The sequence below is a fragment of the Bubalus kerabau genome, chromosome 3 (assembly GCF_029407905.1).
Source record: "Bubalus kerabau isolate K-KA32 ecotype Philippines breed swamp buffalo chromosome 3, PCC_UOA_SB_1v2, whole genome shotgun sequence".
NCBI classification, from domain to species: domain Eukaryota; kingdom Metazoa; phylum Chordata; class Mammalia; order Artiodactyla; family Bovidae; genus Bubalus; species Bubalus kerabau.
Genome location: NC_073626.1, coordinates 14,001,161 through 14,010,647, shown reverse-complemented (window position 1 = coordinate 14,010,647; position 9,487 = coordinate 14,001,161).

Genomic DNA, 9,487 nt, shown 5'->3' with positions numbered 1-9,487 from the left:
TTCCTGCTTTGGAAACTTTCTGTGGTTATACAGACTGGCACCACGTCACTGCCAGGTTAATAGAGCTTCTTTAAATGTAGCCATATATTATTAAAGCTGTGACAAATACACTGGAGTTTTGTCACTTGTGATGAATGTTTCATTTCCTTGAGATCAATTCTAATTCTGGAAATGAAGTGCTCACCCAAGAAAGAAACATGACATCTTTCTGAACCTCAAAAAAAAAAAAAAAAGGAAACAATTTTGTTCCATAAAAGAGGAAATCTTTGCCGTCCTGACTTCCTAAAGGCTTTCTAGTCATCGTAGGACTAAAGAGCTATATTCTTTAAAAAAATTTTTGCAGAGTACAAGCAATGTATATCTCTACCCCGCACTCGATTGCCTGAGGGGCTTGTCTTCAGAATGATGAGATCCTAGAACATTAGAACTAGAAGGCATTTTTAGGACCCATTGGCCCAATCTCTTTATTTTACAGATGAGAAATACAAGGGGATTTGTCCAAAGTCATGTAGCTATTTAATAGAAGAAACACTACTTGAAACCTGTTTCTGATGTCTTTTATTACCATTTTTTAAAGATTTTTTGATGTGAACCATTTTTTTTTCAAATTCTTTATTGAATTTGTGACAATATTGCTCTTGTTTTATGTTTTTTTTTTTTTTGTTTGTTTGTTTGTTTTTTTTGGCTGTGAGGTGTGTGTGATCCCAGATCCCCAACCAGGGATTGAACTCTCACCCCCTGAATTGGAAAGTGAAGTTTTAACCACTGGATCATCAGCGAAGTCCCCTATTACAATTTTTTAAAAAGCATGTTCTAAATCTTTAATACCACTGGTTCTAGACAGTAGGAAAAATACTTTTGCCCTTAGGCAGATGCGAGATTGATCCCTGGATCAAGAAGATCCCGTGGAGTAGGAAATGGCAAGTCACTCCAGTATTCTTGCCTGGAAAATTCCATGGACAGAGGGACCTGGTGGGCTACTGCATGCCTCAGGCAGGAGCAAATAGAGACACTGTGGTCAAGAAATTCAAGGTCAAGTTCAAAGAAATGCCTAGTAACAGAACCTGTGTTGTGTTGTGCTTAATCTCTCAGTTGTGTTTGACTCTTTGCTGACCCATGGTCTGTAGCCCGCCAGAATGACAATATATACATACAATGAGAGAAGCCTGCATGCAAACCATTGTCAATTTGGGCTGCAGGGGTCGGAAGACAATCACTGTTTGTTGTCTTCTCCCCAACGTGTGCCTTCAACCCTAGAGTCATTACTGTAAACTGAACTATGCAAACCCTACAAACAGAAAAGGAGGTGGGTTCACATTTTCCATTTGTCCACAGAATGCCTCCCAAGTACCTGTCATCACCCACAATAGTGAAGATAATATTCTTCCCCTTGTTTGCTGAATTGTCTGCCTGCTTCTTGCTGTAATTTTGCAGCTTTTACTTGGCAGCTCTGATAAAACAAGAGATAAGCAAACATTAGACATGCTCCTTTGCAACAGGGCTGTCCTGTGTCCAGGCAGCCATTATAAATACTAAGCAGGGACAACAGAGAAGATTACATGGAAACAGGGATCACTCGTGATGCTCTGACCTGAGAACTTACAAATTGCCTGTGTTTCTCTTGAACGTAAGGCTGTTTCGTGACATGTCTGTTTGGTCTGGCTTTGTGTCTGAGATAACACCGTTAGGATGACTTTTGTTTTTAACACAGAGCCCTACAATGTTGTGTCGGCTGCCGCAGAAACCTGGGTATGTTTAAGCAGCCCCGGAAGTCAGAAATGTGTGATGGATGGTCTCCTTGATATCTACTCAACTCAGCATCTTCCTCAGCTCTTTCCCCAAGCTTCTGAAAGTCATGATTAGGGACTTCTCTGGTGGCCCAGTGGTTAAGAATCTGCCTTGCAAAGCAGGGGGCGTGGGTTCCATCCCTGGCTGGGGAACTAAGATCCCACTTGCTGTGGAGCAAATAAGCCCTTTGGCAAAAACTAGAAGAGTCCACATGCCACAGTGAAAGATCCCTCATGCCACAACTAAGACCCAATGCAGCCAAATAAATAAATAAATATGAAGAAAGCAATAAATAAAAGTCATGATTACTCTTATCTCTACTTTCTGTTAATGTGTACTAACGTAAGACCAAAGTTAAAAGTGGGACAGATCCTAGCTTATTTTAGTTACTTATCAATAGTATTTGTTGGGTTGCCCACAATAAACCTGGCATTTCACATAGCTTCCTTCCTTCCTTTTACTCTTCCTCCCTTTACCCCTCCCTCCCTCACTTCTTTCTTTCTTTCTTCTTTTCTTTCAAAAGCTTGCAACTCAAAAGATGGATATTATCACTCCCCCTTAAATGAAAGCTCAAAAAGATATCTTGGCCACATTCCCACAGGCAGAGTCAGATCTAAGATGACCATTCGTTTTCGTGGATAATTATCAGTAGATCTTTGTTTTACTCTCCATTCTAGGCTTGGTCAATATATTATATAGTCCTCCCAGTTCATTAACAGCAGAATTGATCTGAAGCAAAATTGTAAAGTGGGAGGAGATTGTCTTTGGCCTCTCTGGCATCATCTATCAGACTATCTCCAGGAGGAATATTCCTGGGAACATAATTTTCTGACCCCTGGGTCTTGTAACTTCTGTGCTTCCCTGACTTATTCTGTCTCAGCTAGTTATTAACTTGGTGCAACTAGATTCCTGTAGGCCTCCTTCATCCACACACCAGCTGAGAGTTCTCAACCATTGTGCTCCCCACACTTCAGTCCAGCGACTGCCTCCTCATTCTGCACAGGTCAGGATGAGATGAAAGCTTCTGGTATGAGGTGATTATTATTTCTTGTCATTGTGTCATTATATAATTTCTTCCCAGTGCTTTCACAGAATTTTGTATGTGGCTTTTCCTTTATGATTTATAGCATTTTGTAGTAATTATTTGCCTACATTTCTCTCTCTTCTACAATATTATGAAATTGTGAAGGGCTAAGATATTATTGTGTTAATGTATGCTCAGTACCTAGCAACTTTCTTGCAATAAAATAGTCCCTGGAAGCTTAGGAATCTAAGATTTTCTGCTGCCTTCCTTTGCTCTCCCAATTACTGTAACTTTCTGACTGTCTTCTAGGACTTTGGTCATCAACTCTGTTTTTCCTTTCAACTTCTGAAGGTTCCCGGATTTCCCAACTGTATATTGAGTATTGTGTTTTACTGTATTTCCCATATTTATATTGTTATGATGTGTGTCTTTTTTCCCTAGCTTTAAATCTACAGTGTAACCTGCCTTTATGGGCTTCCCTGGTGGCTCAGTAGGAAAGAATCCGCTTGTCAATGCACGAGACTCGGGTTTGATCCTTGGGTTGGGAAGATCCCCTGGAGAAGGCAATGGCAATCCACTCCAGGACAGAGGAACTTGATGGGCTAAAGTCCATGGGGTCGAAAAGAGTTAGACATGACTGAGCGACGTAAACAACAACAATAGCAACCCGCCTTTGCTGCAGTTACAGCCAAAATTTTGTTTAGATGAGCACAGTTTGCCTATTTGGCTTTGGCTACTGATATCTATCCAGATTCTAATCACCATTTTCTTTCTGTTTGCAAGATCTGATCTTGGAGCTTGAAGGCATAGGTTTGAACTCTAACTATATCCTTCCAGCTGCATGACCCGTAACTTAGACTCTTGGAACTCACATCCCACATCTGTGGAAAAGGGGTAATAACAATACTCTTTCCTCCAGAATGAACGAGATAATATATGTAGAAGGACTTTACAGATCAACACTAAACCGTTTCTGCCACATCCAAAATTAGTGCTTTGCACCAGTCTTAAGAAGTTCTTAACAAAAAAATCCTCTGCAAACTCTAATAACAAACTCTCCTAAGGCAAGAAGTGAAAATATTAGGATTTGGCATATCACCTTGGAAAGATAGCCAACTCTGCACTGGATCATCTTTGGAAACCAGTGGGAACTGCTCTTTTATTGTTTGCTAAATTTAGATATGCAAGACACATGGAATTAAAGGTTCTGTAAACCTAGTGTTTGTAAATTATTTTAAAATAAGTTTCCTAGACTTTTAAGCCACGCTGAATATTTAAGCCTGACAATATGTTTGATACAACGTATAATGAGTACAGAAATGACAAACTACGGGCTGTCTCACACGTTCATGTTGGTCTGAAATAGCCTTTAGAAATAAGTAAAACCAGACATGAGAACATAAGAAAAAGTCAGACACAGCAGTGTCTATCTTGAGTGAAGTCTTGGTATTAAAATTTTAGATGAATGGAACTAAAAACCTTAGAGAATTCTGTCAGTTGGAATGTAAAAGTATTTTCCAAAATTTATTTATCTCATACTCTAGCCTTATATCTGTTCTATAAAATAGAGAGCTCACAATATTGATGTTTTATATAAAAGAAGAACGTTATTTTTAAGAATATTACTCTTTTTACTTTGTGGGAAGATTTCACATTGTGGTCATCAAGGGAGTTGTTCCTGGAAGATGTTCAATGAGTGAGAAAGTCTGAAACCACCAAGTATAATTAGAGATGTTAAGAGTTGGAATTGTTCTCTAATTTATGTGTTTTTAAAAATTTTTTTGAATGTTGGTCTTCAGTCAAAAGTGCATTTGAAATGCACTCTAAACTAAAGTGATTTAAAGGGTTTTGAAATTTGATGCTGGGAAGGATTGAAGGCAAAAGGAGACGAGAGCAGCAGAGGATGAGATGGTTGAATGATATCACAGACTCAATGGTCATGAATTTGAGCAAATTACAGGAGGTGTGAAGGACAGGGAAGCCTGGTGTGCCGCAGTCCATGGGGTTGCAAAGAGTTGGACACGACTGAGTGACTGAACAACCACAACAGTAGCGATGTTATAAATACCTCTGGTGCGGATGTGACTAATACCTTTTGCTCTGCTGCACTGAGTCAAAATTCTCCCTCGTGATAACAATGTGTTGCTTCAAGCTGGCTAAGGAATAGTTGAAACTCTTTGAAGAGCTTGTGTAATGTTTGGAACTTACTCCACTGAAGATCTGTAGATTTCTGGAAGCCCTGTCCTCTGTTCGAAATGGTCAAAAGGAAGTAAGAGAATCACCAACTTGACCATGGTCTGGGCAACTCCGAGGAGTCTTCAAATATTTATATTGCATCTACGCTTCCACTAGGAGGAGGGCAGGAGGAGAAGGGGGCGGCAGAGGATGAGATGGTTGGATGCCATCATGAACTCAATGGACATGAATTTTAGCAAACTTTGGGAGATAGCGAAAGACAGGGAAGCCTGGCATCCATGGGGTACAAAGAGTTGAACATGACTTAGTGACTGAACAACAAGAAATGGTGGAAGATGAAATGCTGCAGTCAGGAGTTAACAAATTTTTTTCTATAAAGGGCTAGAGAGTAACTATTTTTGCTTTCAAAGGCCATATGATGTCTGTTATAACTGCTCAGTCCTGCCGTTGTAGTGTGGAAGCAGCCACAATCAGTACGTAAACAGACAAGCATATCTGTGTTCCAATAAAACCTGCTAAAAAGAGGCAAGAGGGCAGATTTGGACCAAGGGTTATAATTTGCTCTCACACACCTGTTCTAGTGGTAGCTTTATCACTGCTTAACATTTTTTAACTTTCTTTTCCCCATGGAGAGGATTGGGACCAACACAGACAATCATAGAGAGATTAATAACCATTAAAATTCAAGACAAGGGCTCAGACATATCGCTGTAGCAGAAAAAGCTTCTTTGGGAGAGAATGAGTGGTTTCCTTTCTAATCCTACAGACTTTATTCAGAGCAAATAAATAGCTGAGGTGAGAATTTAAACTCCGAAGACAATGTGGACCCTCTCCTTCTTGGATGAGTCTCAGAGCCCATCCTCTGAATGTAATTATTAAAGAGTTCACAGTCTATGGATGCATTGTCTATGAACTAAACAGAAACTAGCTTCCAGGAAAAATGTGGTCAGATTCTAAGACTGAGGCATCAAAATGCCAAGTAGCTGATGACTCACATTAAAAGTATCACTTTCTTTTCCTATGGCTTAAATTTAACCATTTTCCTGCTTGTTTCCACATCTAGAGAAGGACAGAAAAAGAGATCAGACAGCTAAAACAAACATTTAAGGATGACCTTGGAAAACTAGAGAGTGGCAAAAATTCTTTTTTTTTTTAAAGACAGGTAATAGATAGTTTGAGACAAATCTGAATCTAGGCAAAAATTCTAAATAAATGGAATGATCTTTGTCACTTGATCAGTTTTGCCTTTTCTTACTCTCCCTGTCACCTCCAGTACCATGGTACCAGTGCCACTGGGTGGACTCAAAACCTTCTCTTTGCCTTGGGTGGGGTCTGCATCTCCTGGCTTCTCTTTCCTTTTTTAAAAATTAAAAAAATTCATTTATTGTTGACTGTGCTGGATCTTCTTCATTGCTTTGCATGGGCTTTCTCTAGTTGTGGCAGGTGGAGTTGTTGGTGTTCAGGCTTCTCATGGCGGTGGCAGCCTTTGTTGCAGAGAGTGGGCTCTAGAGCTTGTGGGCTCAGTAATTATGGCGCATGGGCTCAGTTACCTCGAGGCATGTGGGATCTTCCCAGACCAGGGACCAAACCCTTGTCTCCTGCTTGGAAGGTGAATTCTTCACCATTGAGCTACCAGGGAAACCCCAGCTTCTCTTTTCTTTCTTCTCTTTCCTCCCATCAAAATTCTCAGATAATCTCAGGAAAGGCAACTTGTTTGAACTAATTTTTATACCAATGTGGGAATAGTTGATAGCCACAAATTAATCTCTGATTTATAGCATTCAGGAAGTGTAGGGAGATAATTTTAAGTAGAGAGGAATTCCATAATAACCCTCAAATGACATCAAATAAGCCCAGAACAGGCATCTGTTGCCAGTATTGATCACAAAAGTGAAAACTCAAATTGTCAAAAGTATTTTTGTCTAAGAGTCAGCTGATTCTCTAGATTTTGATGGGTCATCCTTCGTTTTAATATCTAAGTATGGTGACTTGAGACTCCTTCTTATATCAGGATAAAAATATCCTTATCATTTCTGTGAATTTCAGGGAGTTTCAATCTCTTGATTGACCCACAAAGTAATTTGCTTTTTGTTTCTTTATTTATTGAAGGATAATTGTTTGAAATGTTGTGTTAGTTTCTGCTGTACGACAGTGTGAATCAGCTATAAGTATACATATATCCCCTCTCTATTGACCCTCCCTCCCCACCACCATCCCACCCCGCTAGGTCATCACAGAGCACCGAGTTGAGGTCCCTGTTACTTTGCTTTTTAAATGTCACTTTGGAGTAGGAAATGACAACCCACTCCAGCATTCTTGACTGGGAAATCCCATGGACAGTTGTAGACTTCAACTTAAATTTAATACAAGATCTTGCAGCCTCAAAAATTTAACTGCCATTTCTGAAAATATGATGTCGTCTTCTTCTCTTCTTAGGTTGCCTGCCTTGGCACTAGGGTTCTTTCTTCCTTCTTTCCTATAAACATAGAACCTTTTCCCAAATATGAATTTTACTATCACCTTGGAATGAAAAAGCAGATTCAGTCAGTTCTTATGTTATAATAATAGCAACTTTTCGCTTCTCCTACTGTGTTTAATTATTGACTATCCAGTAACTTCATGTCAAATAAATGGGGAAACACTGGAAACAGTGACAGACTTTATTTTCTTGGGCTCCAAAATCACTGCAGATGGTGACTGCAGCAATGAAATTAAAAGACACTTACTCCTTGGAAGGAAAGTTATGACCAACCTAGACAGCATATTAAAAAGCAGAGACATTACTTTGCCAACAAAGGTCCATCTAGTCAAAATTATGGTTTTTCCAGTGGTCATGTATGGATGTGAGAGTTGGACTATAAAGAAAACTGGGTGCTAAAGAATTGATGCTTTTGAACTGTGGTGTTGGAGAAGACCCTTGCGAGTCCCTTGGACTGCAAGGTGATCCAACCGGTTCATCCTAAAGGAAATTAGTCCTGAATATTCATTGGAAGGACTGATGTCGAAGCTGAAACTGCAATACTTTGGCCACCTGATGTGAAAAACTGACTCATTTGAAAAGACCCTGATGCTGGGAAAGATTGAGGGCAGGAGATGAAGGGGATGACAGAGGATAAGATGGTTGGATGGCATCACCAACTCAATGGACATGAGTTTGAGAAAACTCCAGGAGTTGGTGATGGACAGGGAGGCCTGGTGTGCTGCAGTCCCTGGGGTTGCAAAGAGTCGGACATGACTGAGCAACTGAACTGATCCAGTAACCTAATTGCAAATGCAATCACCTTTTCTCAGTTCTATTTCTTAAAATCTTTAGCATATTGAATTGTTTTTTGACTCTCTCTTTGGTGTTTTTTTGTATTTTGGCTACCATTACATGGCACTTGCCTTGTTATTTCAATTCATTGAATGTTTCTTTTTTATTTCATTTTTTTTTTCTCTTGGTGACCATGCCCAAGGAATATAGTTTAAAATATGAGCTGTAGTCTGGGAGTTTCAGGGTAGTTTCACAGTAGGAGTCAGAAAGGAAAATTTTCAATAACTTAGGAAAATTATAGAATCTGTCTATTCATTTCCTACCACCCCCACATTAGTTAAAAAACACAACTTAGTGTTGATTTGGTTCTTTATTTTACTTTTAAAATAATAGTTTCTATTAATTCTTTCTATGCTTGGTCTCCTGTTCCCTTCCCTATTTGCCAGTGGAATAAAGCATTCAGTCATTCAAGCTGGAAAGATTGCATCATCACTGGAATATTTATCTTCTTTGCTCTTGAGATTTAGATGACAGGTAGGTCCTTAACATATTTTCTTTTTTTTTTTTTTTTTTTTTTTAGATTACATTTTTTTTTTTTTTAAATTTTATTTTATTTTTAAACTTTACATAACTGTATTAGATTATATTTTCATTCCCGGTTTCTCTCACTTCTGTCTTTTCCTTTATGTTTCCACTGCCAGCACCATAGTCCAGTCCTGTATTATCTTCAACTTCTCCAGGTACAAAATAAAGTCTTTTCCATTCTCCCAATAGTGAATAAAAGGAACAAGGGATCCTTGAAACTCAGGGAACATAAGGTTGTCTCACTATGGAATTTTGGTATTACACGACATTCTGTTACTTTTGATGCAATTCAGTTTGACAGATGTTTTTCATGGGATAGAGAAGCCATTATCTGAACTTCTCTCCAACTAATTGGCAACCCTTGAGTTAAGCCCTGGCTGGACTTCAGGAAGCTGGATCTACCTTAAAAGTGGATGGGGATGACTCTCAGTTGCCAGATATGGGACAAAATGAAAACAAATAGTATATAATTGATTTGGCATATTTTAGAATTATATATAATATTAAATAATTATATAAAATTATCTACTTTTGTAGTCTACAGAATATATTTTCTTAGAAAATAGGGCTTGTGGGTTATGTTAAATCAGACCCAGTTTTCTTGGCTCTAGAAGCATGTCTGGCAATATGGCTAGAAGAGA